The sequence below is a fragment of the Malaclemys terrapin genome, chromosome 11 (genome assembly GCF_027887155.1).
Source record: "Malaclemys terrapin pileata isolate rMalTer1 chromosome 11, rMalTer1.hap1, whole genome shotgun sequence".
Taxonomy (NCBI): Eukaryota; Metazoa; Chordata; order Testudines; family Emydidae; genus Malaclemys; species Malaclemys terrapin.
In genome coordinates this window covers 38,712,179-38,726,225 of record NC_071515.1, presented here as the reverse complement: position 1 = coordinate 38,726,225, position 14,047 = coordinate 38,712,179, and the positions used below count along the sequence as shown (strand labels likewise).

At 37.4% G+C, this 14,047-nt stretch overlaps 1 protein-coding gene across 2 annotated transcripts in view; it reads right to left on the bottom strand.

The window, feature by feature from the left end:
- Positions 1 to 14,047, bottom strand: part of ATF2 (activating transcription factor 2) — a 78,399-nt gene that overhangs the window by 24,671 nt on the left and 39,681 nt on the right. The window lies entirely within an intron of this gene.

Sequence of the window (14,047 nt, the reverse complement as noted above, 5' to 3'; positions counted from 1 at the left end):
ATTAACTAATGTTTACATAGTGCACGGGCTAAATATTTTCAACAATGGTTTACAAAAGCTTTTATGAGCTGATTTATTAAGCAACACAATTACAAAAAATAGTAATTACAAACTGTATCTGTATACAATATATTTCAAGAGCCACATTATATATTAACCATGTGCTATATTCTAAAGCAGATCTTATTGACTGTACTAGTCTATTTGAAATTAAGTTTACAACCGCTTGAAAATAAAAGTTATGCTTTCACTATAAATGTGAATTAGAATTACTGCAAATTTTCAACAAAAGGTAATGTATTCTGTTTACAAGAAGCTTATATGCCTGTGGTATAATGACATAAGAACGGCCATACCGGGTCTGACCAAAGGTCCATCTAGCCCAGTATCCTGTCTTCTGACAGTGGCCAATACCAGGTGCCCCCAAGGGAATGAACATAACAGGTAGTCATCAAGTGATCCATTCCCTGTTGCTCATTCCCAGCTTCTAGCAAATGGATGCTAGGAACACCATCCATGCCCATCCTGGCTAATAGCCATTGATGGACCTATCTTCCATGAATTTATCTAGTTCTTTTTTGAACCATGTTATAGTCTTGGCCTTTACAACCTCCTCTGGCAAAGAGTTCCACAGGCCGACTGTGCGTTGTGTGAAAAAAATACTTCCTTTTATTTGTTTTAAACCTGCTGCCTATTAATTTCATTTGGTGACCCCTAGTTCTTGTGTGATGAGGAGGAGTAAATAACACTTCCTTATTTACTTTCTCCACACCAGTCATGATTTTATAGACCTCAATCATATCCCCCCTTAGTCATCTCTTTTCCAAGCTGAAAAGTCCCAGTCTTATTAATCTCTTCTCGTATGGAAGCCATTCCATACCTCTAATAATTTTTGTTGCCCTTTCCTGAACCTTTTCCAATTCCAATACATCTTTTTTGAGATGGGGCGACCACATCTGCGCGTACCATGGATTTATATAGAGGCAATAGGATATTTTCTGTCTTATTATCTATCTCTTTCTTAATAAAAGACAGACTTAGGTATCCTCAATGGCTATATTAATAGGTTTGTTTTTATTTTCAAATTTTGCACTCTCACAGTAAGAGTTTATTCAGTGTTATTAAACAATTTCCCTGCAAGATAAACTGTGTATGAGGATGCATCTTTCCAGTGAGCAGTTCTGTACTTAAAACCATCAACTTCATTAAAAACTACATTATACTTCTTCAACAAATTAACAAAGATTTTTAATTATATGACAGTCTAAAATACATAAAAATGCACAACTCTCTCGAATAATCTTTATTATTGCAGATTGAGACCTTCTGCACAAACAAAAGAAAAAACATCAATATTTATCATCCTCTTTTGAATGCCACCAGGCTTACAGTGTAAATTCACCTCTCCTGTGTACCGTAGACAAAAGTGCACAAGAAAGGAGGTCATTAATTCAATAAAGGCAAAAAGGGGATATATTGATGAGTAAGGCAGAAGCATTCCCTGCTCCTCACCCTGAGAAGCCCCTGAAGATACCAGATACCATAGGGGAAAATAGGCATGCCACCTTTCTCTGAATACAAGACTCCCCACTACCCACAGGAGGATGACCACAGCTTGATTCCCAGCAGGGCTTTACCTAAGGGAAGCTGTGGGGACAGATGGGGACTCATATGGATGCCTCCACAGGTTTGGAGAAGCATCCGAACTTGTAGATGCTCAGCTAAAATCCAAATCTTACAAGGTGCTGAATTGAGATATTTGTGTTTAAATAGCCTAAAATGCACATTCAGCCCTACAACACCTTGAGACTACTTGGAGTATGATAATATATTACAAGCATAACTGGTTGCAATGCCCATTGTTAAGGCTACTTAGCACTTTCCATTATACGTTCCTGCTTTCAGTTGCTTATAAATTTTGTCTAACTTTAATCATTTGGACTGGAATTTTCCATGCTCTCTTTCTTCATCTCAGACTGAAGTTTTTTGGAAAGTTTTATCAAGAGGTTCTGCTAAATCTGAGACTGAAGAGTGACAAACTATTTTTTTCCGATGATAAATTTCTCTTTCCAGGAATTTCTTTGAAGAGCTCTAGCACCTCCATACATTGGAGCATAAACTTGAAATTTAGCAAAGGGGATAGTCCTGATATCAAAGAGGTGCCTTTTGCTGTTTTCATAAAAGTCCATCCAGATCTACACATGCTCAGCAGAGGTTGTTGGAGGCTTATTACTAAAAAGTCTCCAAATACTCCATTCTGAACTGATATGTCCCAGAGCAACAGAACTCACTATATACCAACTGCATTAAGCATGCCCTCAGAACTGAGGGAGTCTGCTACACAGTAGGCACAGAGCTAGATATATGAAGACAGGAGGCAATGGAAGGCATCCAAACTCTTGACCCGCGAGAAGGTGTACTGGGGGCTGGAAGTCAAGAGGAGATGAAGTTCCAGTCTCAGCTCTTCAGCTGACCAGTGTTAATTCTGTGAACTTCCAAGCCATTATTGTTAAGCAAGGACTCATACCCTCCCCTACTTTAGGAGGCAGGAAAGGATCTTAATCCATTTTATAATTAAAGTAACAGCTTGAACAAAGCCACTTCTGTCAGAGCTGAGAACAGAACCCAAAGCTTTAAAATGGCAAGTCACATAAGTGCTTTTCACAACAAATTACATCAAATCTATGTGCTTAGCTGTGGTGCTTGGGTAGTTACACTCGCCTTCAGAATTAGGAATAGAATCCAGAACTCCTAACTCCCAACATTCCTCTGCTGTTCTGCAAGTAGTTGTGCAAGCCACTGACATTGTATCTGTAGTATCTTCAGTGACTGGTTGACAGACAATATGAGCTTACTATCACAATTAGTTATTGCTTTAATTCAAGTGTATTCTTACATAAAATGTCAGGGGCACCTAGAATATTGTATTGGCACTCTTATTACAGTGTGCATAAATCTTAACTAAGTGGTCGAAGTCTAGGCTATCCCTCTAGAAGTCTTGGGTTCCTGGTGATAACCCATGCAGTGGATCAATAAGGGTTCACCTGATAGCTTCTTTAAAAAACCAACTGGAAAAAAATTCTATGACACTTCTCACCAGAATGTTAAGAGTTCAAAAGTCACTCACTCATAATTTAAGAAATTATGGAGAAAGTGGAGAAAGTGAATAAGGAAAAGTTATTTACTTGTTCCCATAATATAAGAACTAGGGGTCACCAAATGAAATTAATGGGCAGCAGGTTTAAAACAAATAAAAGGAAGTTCTTCTTCACACAGCGCACAGTCAACTTGTGGAACTCCTTGCCTGAGGAGGTTGTGAAGGCTAGGACTATAACAGGGTTTAAAAGAGAACGGGATAAATTCATGGAGGTTAAGTCCATTAATGGCTATTAGCCAGGATGGGTACGGAATGGTGTCCTTAGCCTCTGTTTGTCAGAGAGTGGAGATGGATGGCAGGAGAGAGATCACTTGATCATTACCTGTAAGGTTCACTCCCTCTGGGGCACCTGGCATTGGCCACGGTCGGTAGACAGGATAACTGGGCTGGATGGCCCTTTGGTCTGACCCAATACAGCCATTCTTATGTTCTTCGAATACAACCTTAATGCACCCCCCTTGTGAATGTTTTATTAGAGTTGGTCAGGAATTTTGGAAGCAGGCTTTTGCTGGAAAATGCCAAATCATCTAATCTGAAATGTTTTGCAGAAACATGTTCTATGAACTTCTGACAACCACATGCTGGGTTCCCTCGGAGCTGTAACTTCTGGCTCTAGCTGCGGTTCAGCTCCTGATTCAGGACTTCCAGCTTCCCTGCTGTGGAGCTGGGAGCCTTGCAACTTGGGCTCAACTTTTCCCAAATGAAACATTTAGATTATTCTGGAACAAGTTTTGGGGAAATTTTCCCTTTTGCGGGACATTTCAGATTCGAATTTTCCCTCCAGAATTTTGGAATTTTCCACAAAACAGAAATTCTGACTTTTGACTAGTTGTGTGTGTTATGGTTACAGAGAGCCGGAAGGATGCTCGATTGTGTTTATGGTACTAGACGAAGACTCCAGTGAGTTCAAGTTTGCCCCTGGCTCTGTTAGGACCTTATGTAAGGCTAGCCAAGCTCATAATGAATACATATAAGAGGATCAAATTAAGGTTGCATGGGGAACCTTTATCATAGCATTTCCTAACTTTTGAGTGTTTGACTTTGCAAAATTAACATTATTTTAATTTTGTTTTTTGTACATAATAGTTAAAAAGTTGTGCCAGTGAAGCTTTGCACATTTTTTTTTTTTTTTTTTTTTTTTTTTACACTGCACATTTTCCCAGCTTTGCCTGACCACTCAGGCTGGGACACAGGAGGTTGCTGGAACAATTTTCCTGAGGAAGAAAGGGAGTAACTTGCCCCAACCGCCTACAAAACTAAAAAGTCAATTCTAATACCAAACACAGAGGAAAAATGCAGTCCTGTTCCGGCAATTTTTACTTAATTCTATATTTTGCAAATTCTAAACTCTCATTAAAATAAGCTCATTTTCTTACTACTGTAAACACAGCTTTGCAAAAAAAACTCCAAGCCCTGCCACCAACTGTCTCCAGTCAAACAAGAGCAAAGGTTCATCCTTTGTTCACTCAATTCTTCTTACTAAAATGTAATGTCCAATTAGAACCATTCCCTCCTCCCGCCCTCATTCTGAGAGTACAGCTGGAGTACTAGTAGTTTAATGGTATAGTTTCCAAAACTGTCAGGGCAATGGACGGGATAATCTAACAAGTCTTTTCTATTTCTAGAGCTGGGCAAATATTTAATAGTTATATGACAAATTTCAGCTCATTTTCTCTTCACAAATTTTCTGCAAAGACTGATTTTTCTCAAATGTATTATTTTCAATTATCAGCTGAATAACTTCAAATATTTCTTTAACTACAGCTTGTTGATAAGCAGTTCATTGCAAGTACTAAATAGTTACATTTGTTACTGTATTAATTATATACAAGTTAGATGTTATGTTTCTATTCCAGTTTTTAAATCAGGTTTCTGATGCAAATGCTAACCATTACAAAATAAAAATTAATTCTGTGCAAATATGCTGTAATATTTGGTTAAAGTTGGTAGGTTCAATGAACCTGCTAACACAGCCATTTGCTAGAACAGTAACAAAGAAAATGAAAAGGGATGAGAAGATAGGCAAAGTCTTTTTAAAATATTAATATTTGCAGGAAAACTTTTTGCAGTATACACCCAGCTCCATTTTTTTAAAACTCCTAACTGCCATGATTCTATTGAACTGAACACAAAAATCTCTCATACTAAGTTTGCAAAGTTAAAATCAAAGGAAATTCAAATGTAAGGTTCCAATAACAACGTTAACTCTGCCAGAGTGTACATGCATATTGCCTACTGAAATTTTTCCAATTAAATGTGTAACATAATATTACTGTCTATGCTGTGAAATGTATACCATCAGACACACACGACTTGCAAATGGCCACACTAATATTGTTTTGGAAACTTGACTTTTGTATATAATGCTAAGGTTACACAGTTAAAAATACATTTTTTGCATTTAAAAGTAAATAAATCCCATTTGAAAATTTGTTATATAGTTGAAACAAAATAGATATTTACCACAGAAATAGGAATACAAAACAATTCCCTGTTTTAGGCACAGCAGAGATTGAGGGATGTATATAAGAAACGCCAATACCTGATAAGTATTCCAATACTTGCATGTTGCATATGGGTCGACATTGTATTTCAACTGAACAGTGGGGTAGTCACCCAAAATATTATGAATTTTAGTTTTAAAAATCTGATACATTTCCACATATATTAAAGATTTATTCTTTATATAGTTATAGTATTATATGTGAAGAAATAATAATGGCTAATCATAATCTAGATGCTTATTCAAGTGAGGTTAAATTATCACAGAATAAAAATCTGATTTTAAAATATTTTAACATTTAAATCTTTACTAGTGAAATTTTAATGTGCATGTGTACCCTTGAAAACAAATCCTTTTCACATCTGTCAAAATTTGGTAGGAATAGATCACTCCATCAACAGCTCACAGAAACTAGATAATATTCTCTAGAAACAATTTATGAAAAAGTCAGATCCATATTTCATATCTGCCACAAAAGCTCATCAGAGTAATAACCCTCCTTCTCCTGGGTGTTATCCTACCATCTGCTGCTCTATTACTTATCTTTATTTTGCAACTAATTAACAGCATAATCTTCTAAATTCAGCAAGTTAATTATCATTATTGTGGTCTTTGCAGCATCATCAGTCCTCATGAAGTCTTGTCTCTCCACCCCCAGAGAACGTATGAAAATGAACTAGGTTGGGAGAGGGTCTGTTTCTTTAGAGTAGGCTCATTAGGTGTTTGCTGATTAGCTCGGCATGCAGAGAGGCAGGTCAGAAGAATTCTGCTGAACACAAGGTCCCATGCCGGGCTCAACCAAGCTAATATAGGTTTCTGAACATTTGCCAAGCTGCCCTCTGTCAACTCTCAGTAGAAACCCCCTGCAGAAAGCCTACTGGCTACCCACTGTGTTCAAGATATTTCTCATTTTGTCAAAAAAGGCTTTGTATGAAGGGTTCTCCAGAGTAGAACTTTGTTTAAACAAAGATTTTTAATTTACTTTCTTAGGAAACTTCATGATTCACTCAGAATGTTTTCCCCAATGTTTTTTTGTCTGCATCCTCAAACTGCATGTTAATGACAAACATGCTACACAGCTTGAAGTAAACCATCCTTTTTTTATATATACACGGATATCTGGAATTTCAGATTTTCCTCTCAAACAGATCAAAGACCCAATTCTGAAATAACTTAGCCCTCCCTTACAATACAGTAGAATATATTTTTCCACATCGCCTGCTGTACCTGCATGTGTTCTGGGCACCTCAAAAACACCACCCAAAAAAAAAAAAAAATCAACCTGCATGTGTGGTTTTATTTTTGTGTGTGATCTTAAGAGAGTTCTGTATAACAATGGACACTGAGCCTGTGTGTGTGAAAATCCACAATTTGTGCATATGGCACACTTCATACATGATCTGTAAAGCTGATCTTCATACAAGACTCCTAGAATCAGCTGCACATGAGCTCCCAATGTGATGCTGTGACAAAAAGAGTGAATATGATGCTGGGATGCATAAACAAAAATCTCAAGCAGGATAGAGGGTTTATTTTACCTCTATATTTGGCACTTGTGCAATCGCTGATGAAATACTGTGTCCAATTCTGGTACCCACAATTCAAGAAGGATGCAGATAAGTTGGAGAGGGTTCAGAGAAGAGCCACAAGGAAAATTAAAGGATGAGCAAACATGCCTTCTAGTGACAGAATTAAGGAGTTCAATCTATTTAGCTTAACAGATGGAATGTGAAGGGGTGACTTGATTACAGTGTGTAAGTATCTACATTGGAACAAATATTTAATAATGGATTCTTCAATATAGCAGAGAAAGGTATAACATGAACCAGTGGCTGGATCACTGGAAGTTGAACCATTGGAATAATTTACCAAGGGTCATGGTGGATTCACCATCACCGACAATTTTTAAATCAAGATGGGATGTTTTTCTAAAATATATGCTCCAGGAATTACATTAGGGAAGTTCTATGGGCTGTGTTACACAGGAGATCAGACTAGATTATCACCATGGTCCCTTCTGGCCTTGGAATCTATGAATCATCATTCCTATTAAAAGCGAATACAAAATATTTTCAAAGGAATAAGAGCAACTGACACCTCGTGCCTGACAACACTAGCATAGAGTAATTCAAGCTAACACTGTGTACGTGAACATCTAACTCAAAAGAACTACATTAGAATGCCTGTTTCACCTACCTAAATTTAATATTGTATGCAGGTGCTTAAATGCAATACATCTTACTGTCTAACTTCATATCATTATGCTTCAGCATTTAAGCATACACTCAATTGTTCCTTAAACGGTATATTTTTAACACAGTCTTACTGGAGAGTGCATCGCAACAAAATGATCAGAGCTAGGTAACCATTTTGCTATTTTCTGTCTCTCCGGGAATCTTTTATCCCTGTTCTTTTTTCTTCTATATATATTTTTTCTGGTTTATTTTCATTCTTATTTTCTTGCTCCTGTGTTTTTTCTTTCTCCCCACCCAAGGCAATTGTGTTCATAGTGTACTGTCCCCCTACAGGCTGCTTACAGCCTATAAGGTGACAGGCAGTGATAGCACAGATTAGAGGAGAGAAAACAGCAGCAAAGGAGACTGAACAGGGCTCTGGCAGTAATAGCCTTACAGCTGCCTTCACATGAGAAGCCAAGACTGTGCCACCCTGAAGGAGTCTGACATTCCCAGGTTGGGGATTCCATCAAAACAACAGCCATATCAAATAAAAAACTAAACAAAAATCCAACTATTTAAATTATGTATTTACAAAGTTAATATGCAGTTGTGCTTGCACATTTGTTTTGTCAAATTTATACTGGTGTGAAATTTGATTGCACAGGGGAAAAACATCAGAAGAAAACTATCCTGTAAGGTTAAACTTTTTTCCAGAATGTTAGCACCAGACATCTCAATGATACATCTTCAAAGACCAGATACACATTCTTTCAAGTCAAATCAAAAGAAGGCTGTAACTAAGAAAATATTTACAGATGTGCAATCCAGGCACTGAAGGGAGACTCAAACACATGTGTGGAAGTGGAATACAGCTCAACCAACCAAATGACAGGCAAACCTGAATATTAAATTGGGCAACTTCAGGCTGGTAAGACTTTGAAATGTCACTAGAGAGCAGATTTAGAAATTGAACTGAGACTTCAGGAGCTACTCATACTTAAAAGGTAAAGAATGGGCAGAAGGACATTCTTTAGATGAATGCATGACTGAAGGCTATATTTGGCATATGAGACAGATTAGGTGCCCTATCTCCAACAACTGTGGGATTTTTGTCTTCTAGGAAAGCGAAGATGAAATTTTAACCATGACTTATATCTATTATTGAAGAGCATCTTTGCTGACACATTATTTTTAACAACTGAAGTTTAAAACAAAATTTCCATTTATTTCAGTAAAGCTCACTCTTACGATTACCACAACAAATGGTGCTATATATGATTTTGAGCGTGAAAGCTTTGCTACATACAAGCCATAAGGAAATAAATAGTTATTTATCAAAATATGCAGTGGTTCTATATGCTCTGGCTCACTCTAAAAAAATATGCTAAACTAGAGTCAAATGGTAATAAATTATGCGTCCAACACCCATCTAAGGTTCTATTTCCCCCCTGTACAGATGGGAAAACAGAGTAAGGGTGGGATTTTCAGAAGCATCTGAGAGAGTTAGGTGCCTAACACACATTGAAAGTGGACTCCAACTCTAACTTAGCCACGTCGTCCTTCCCCATGAAGGATATTAGGAAAGTCAAGGGAGCTTGTAACAAATGGATGTAATTTCTGTTAACCACAGAAATGTAGAGCTGGAAGGGACCTCAAAAGGTCATCTAGTCACAAATGTGTGTTAGAAATTAGGAATAATTGGTGGACAAAATAAGGAGATTGGCTATTCTGCCCATCACTCCCTTTCGGAGTCCTCAAAGAGACTTGTGGAGGGAAAAAGCTGGCTAATGTGACAATGGCTGACTGAAAGATCAGAGACTGGGAAGGAGCGAGCTTCACCATCATGAATGCCACTCTTACTATCTCCTGGCATTGCAGGATCTACTGTACCATCATTGGACCTTTGTCAACCTGATTCCAAGATGTCCTGACCAGACCTGGGCAACAGAGGGACTTAGATGACATTGCCACCTCTTCCAACTCCAGCTGAATCCCAAATACCACCTGGAATTTGAGACTATCACACCACCCACCACTCCCTTTCCTATCTCTCATCTTTTGCCTTCTGTTTAAAGAGAATCTGGCTTAGCTGGCCAAGACTGTATACTCTACAACACTTCTGTAAGTCTGTAACTGAAAAGAGGCAGCTAAAAGCAATGCCCTAAACAGCCCAACGCTGCTACAAGTTTGCCATGCCTTAGAGTGACTAATAAAACAGTTTGCTGTTCCTTTGTTTTTCCAGCAGTGAGGCTGCAAGTGAAAGTCAACACTAGAGACAGAAGCTGTATTTTCCATCTGCTGTTCTTTTCGTTCCCCTTCTGTGTGAGTGTTTTGTTTTGTCTTTTAAGAAATGGGATTGGACTTTCACAGCAATGAGAACTCTAGCCTTTCTCAACTAACTTCTCTTTTCCCCAAAGATGGGTTATTACCATCTTTAATACCATCTAATAGACTGTCAAGTAAGTGGGTTTTCTTTCTAAAAACTCGCTCTCCAGCTAAAGGGAAAAGAACAAGGGATGTTAAAATAAAAGCCTTCCCCAATACTTTACATTTCAAATGCTTTACCAGTTTTTCCTTCCTTCTCTCTCTCTGTATCTTTAATAAAAGGTGAAAAAGATTTTTTAAGGGTGTGTTTGCCATGGCACTAAGTAGGCTGTGGTATCTGTATACCAGACCCCAAACCTTCTTTAACACTCTTTAATGTTGGATACTGTCATATTAACATCATTGACTCTTTGGGCCCATTTATTCCATCTAAATCCATACAAAAGACACCACTAGATACATCTTCCCAGTTTGATAGCGAACCATTGATAACTACTCTGAGTATGGTCTTTCTACTGGTTGTGCACTAACCTTATAGCAATTTCACGTAGGCCACATCCCTAGTTTGCTTATGAGAATGTCATATGCAACTGTGTCAAAAATCTTACTAAAAATCACAATATCTCACATCTTCTGCTTCTCCCCATCCACTAGGCCAGTAACCCCATCAAAGAAGGAAATTATGTTGGTCTAGGATGATTTGTTCTTGGCAAATCCATGTTGGCTATTCGTATCACCCTATTATCTGCTAAGGGCTTTACAAAAAGATTAATAATTTGTTCCAGTATTTTTCCAGGTATCAAAGTTGGGCTGACTGGTCTACAATTTCCCAGACCCTCTTTGTTCCCTTTTTTAAAGGTATGTACTATGCTTGCCCTTCTCTAGTCCTCTGGGACCTCACCCATCTTCCATGAGTTCTCAAAGATGACTGCTAATGGTTCTGAGATTGCTTCAGTTAGGCCTTGTCTACACTACTGCAGCAAGTCTATCTAAGTTATGGTACTCCAGCTACATGAATAATGTAGCTGGGGTTGACATAGTTTAGGTCGACTTACTGCGATATGTACACTGCACTGCATCGATGGGAGATGCACTCCTGTCGATTTACCTTAATGTTCTCATTCCAGTGGAGTACTGGAGTCGACTGGAGAGTGCTATGTGGTCGATTTAGCGGGTCTTCATTAGACCCGCTAAATCGACCTCCGTTGCATCGATCACAGCAATGTTGATCCCTAGTAAGTATAGACATGACCTTAGTTTCTTAAGTACGCTAGGGTGAATTTCATCAGGCCCTGCAGACTTGAAAACATACAGCTTACCTAAATATTTTTTAAACTGTTCTTTCCCTATTCTGGTTTGTGACCCTTCCCATTTCTTGTAAATATTAATTGTGTTGAGTATCTGGTCACAATTCACCTTTTTAGGTAAAACTGAAGCAAAATAGGCATTAAATGTTTCAGAATTCCTTGATGTTACCATCTGTCCCTCACTAAATAGTGGATTTACACTTTCCTTCATCATTCTCTTGCTCTTAATGTATTTATAAAACCTCTTTTTATTGCCTTTTATGTCTCTTGCTAGGTGCCACTCATTTTGAGCCTTTGCTTCATTTTGTCCCTACATGCTTATGCTATTCTTTTATACTCATCCTTAGCAATCTGTCCACGTTGCCACTTTTTGTAGGATTCCTTTTAGTTCCGGATCACTAAAGAACTCCTGATGCAACCGTATTGGCCACTCACTAATCTTTCCTTCACATCAGGGTAGTTTGCTGTTGTGTCATAAATGTTACAATGTTCATTATGCTCCCTGGTCTACTGAGGATGGCAGATGTTGTTTCTCTGGTCGGAATGATAGTACTAATTTTGCCCAGGGGCAAAAAGTTAGGTCATCCCTGCAGGAACCTATAAACATGGTTGCCTCCTCTTGGGCAAGTTGTCATGTGTCTTTTCAAAGAAGAGGTTAGGGCCTCAACCACCACATCACTTCATCCTGAATTTCTGGAATAGTCAGAATGTCTCAACTGAGAGTACCTTACAATAATATTTTTTTCTATATAACTTACAGTAAAAGATGCAAGATACTGTATTAGAGATTAGAAATTTCAGTTTTTGCATTACAGAAGACAAAAAAGTTTAACCAATGACAGCTAAAGGCAAACAATAGATAACAGCCCTCCAAGACATTTACCAACTTTCAAGGCATCATCCCTAGTTCAACAGCCTATTTATTGTCACACTGAATGTCATGTATTCAGCAGACTGTTTTGACGTTAGGTAGCCAGTTGTTTTAGCAAGTTGGGCAACCAGTTGTCTTAGCAATTACATATAGTATGTATTTATGTTACATTCCCCTAGTATAATATGAGAAAAATCCACAGCAATGAAATATGTCTACACATGACTAAGCTGTCGCTTACAATATCAATAAGGAAGTTCCAAATGAATTCAAAAATTCTGCTTCCTTGTCTTCTAGCTAGTAACCATAGTGATATACTAAGAGAAATATGTAATAAGCCTAGAAATAGTATTTAACCGATTTTAATAATATCTAGCTAATCCTGCTTATTAAGTTTTATTGACAACCGGAGCATAGCATTTTTTAAAAAGGTATTTTCATCAACTTTGTTTATCAAGGAAATATTAATCAAATATAATTAAATATTCTAAGCCCTCTGTTGGTTTAACAGAGACCACCACCAATGATAGAAGTAAATTTAATTACTCTGACATTTGCAGAATTTCAAATGTATTGCAGGTTACATTGCAGCAGTTTCATGTTTAACATATTTTTACATGCAAGAAATATACCAGAAAGACACAGAATTTGGTATTGCAAATAAAGATTTACATTCTGAAAATCAAATGGGAATTTTAAAAATTGGTAACCCATGTTGCCTGTTCATAATACTTTATATCGTTCTTAGCAATTAGCCTATGTAATTTTTTGTTGGAGACATTTTTCTGTGAATATTAGGTTTCTTCTTTACACTTTAAAAAAATTATTATTTCTATTATTTTTGTGAATATACACTATATAGAGTGCAACTAATATACACAATTCTGATATATTCTGCCCATTCCTTATTCATAGAGACAAGAAAGAAAAGAAGAAATATGGTGAGTATGCTTTTACCATCCCATTTAAAGAAGATAAGCAAACACTGAAGTGCAAATATTAGCTACATTCTAATGAGACAATGAGACTTAAATTTTAAGTCTCACAGTCTTTGTTTTTCTTTATGCTATTTTTGTGCCTTCTCTATAAGTGATTGCTTTTTCCTATGTGAAATCAAAAGCTTTTACCACTTGTATTTTTTCATAAATAAAGCTTCATAAAGCATATTACTGCATGATTTACTCTTACTCTTAAGAATTTAATTTCTTGCCCAACTAAACAAAAATAATTTGGACCTCTAGTTTTGAAGTTCTAATAGATTCCACATAGTGAAATTCTGTCAATAGGAGTCTTGATCCTGTGGAATACGTCAGGTGAGGAAATAGAATTTTTGTTCTTATCTGATCCCCATTTTTTATATTAATCTTTTCCCAGAATTAAGATAAATATATTTTCTCAGAAGGCAGTTACAATTATTTTTTTCCTGACTCTGAAAATGAAGGACTCCTTTTTCAATCCCTCTGAACGATGAGTGGGGACTGAGGAGAAAAAGCCCTTAGTACTGTCCTCCCATCTCCTGCAGCACTTCAAAAGCCAACTCACCAAAGGGAGCAGAGATGGGAGAGTAGGTCTGACTGTAGCACGCAGCTCTACTCAGAGTTCACTGGTGGCCAATGCACTCCTGAGAGCGGTTGTATCATTTTGGGAAAAGGGTTTCTATGTGTCCAACAGCCTCACCTCACACAGACAGATATTTGATGTGGAAAG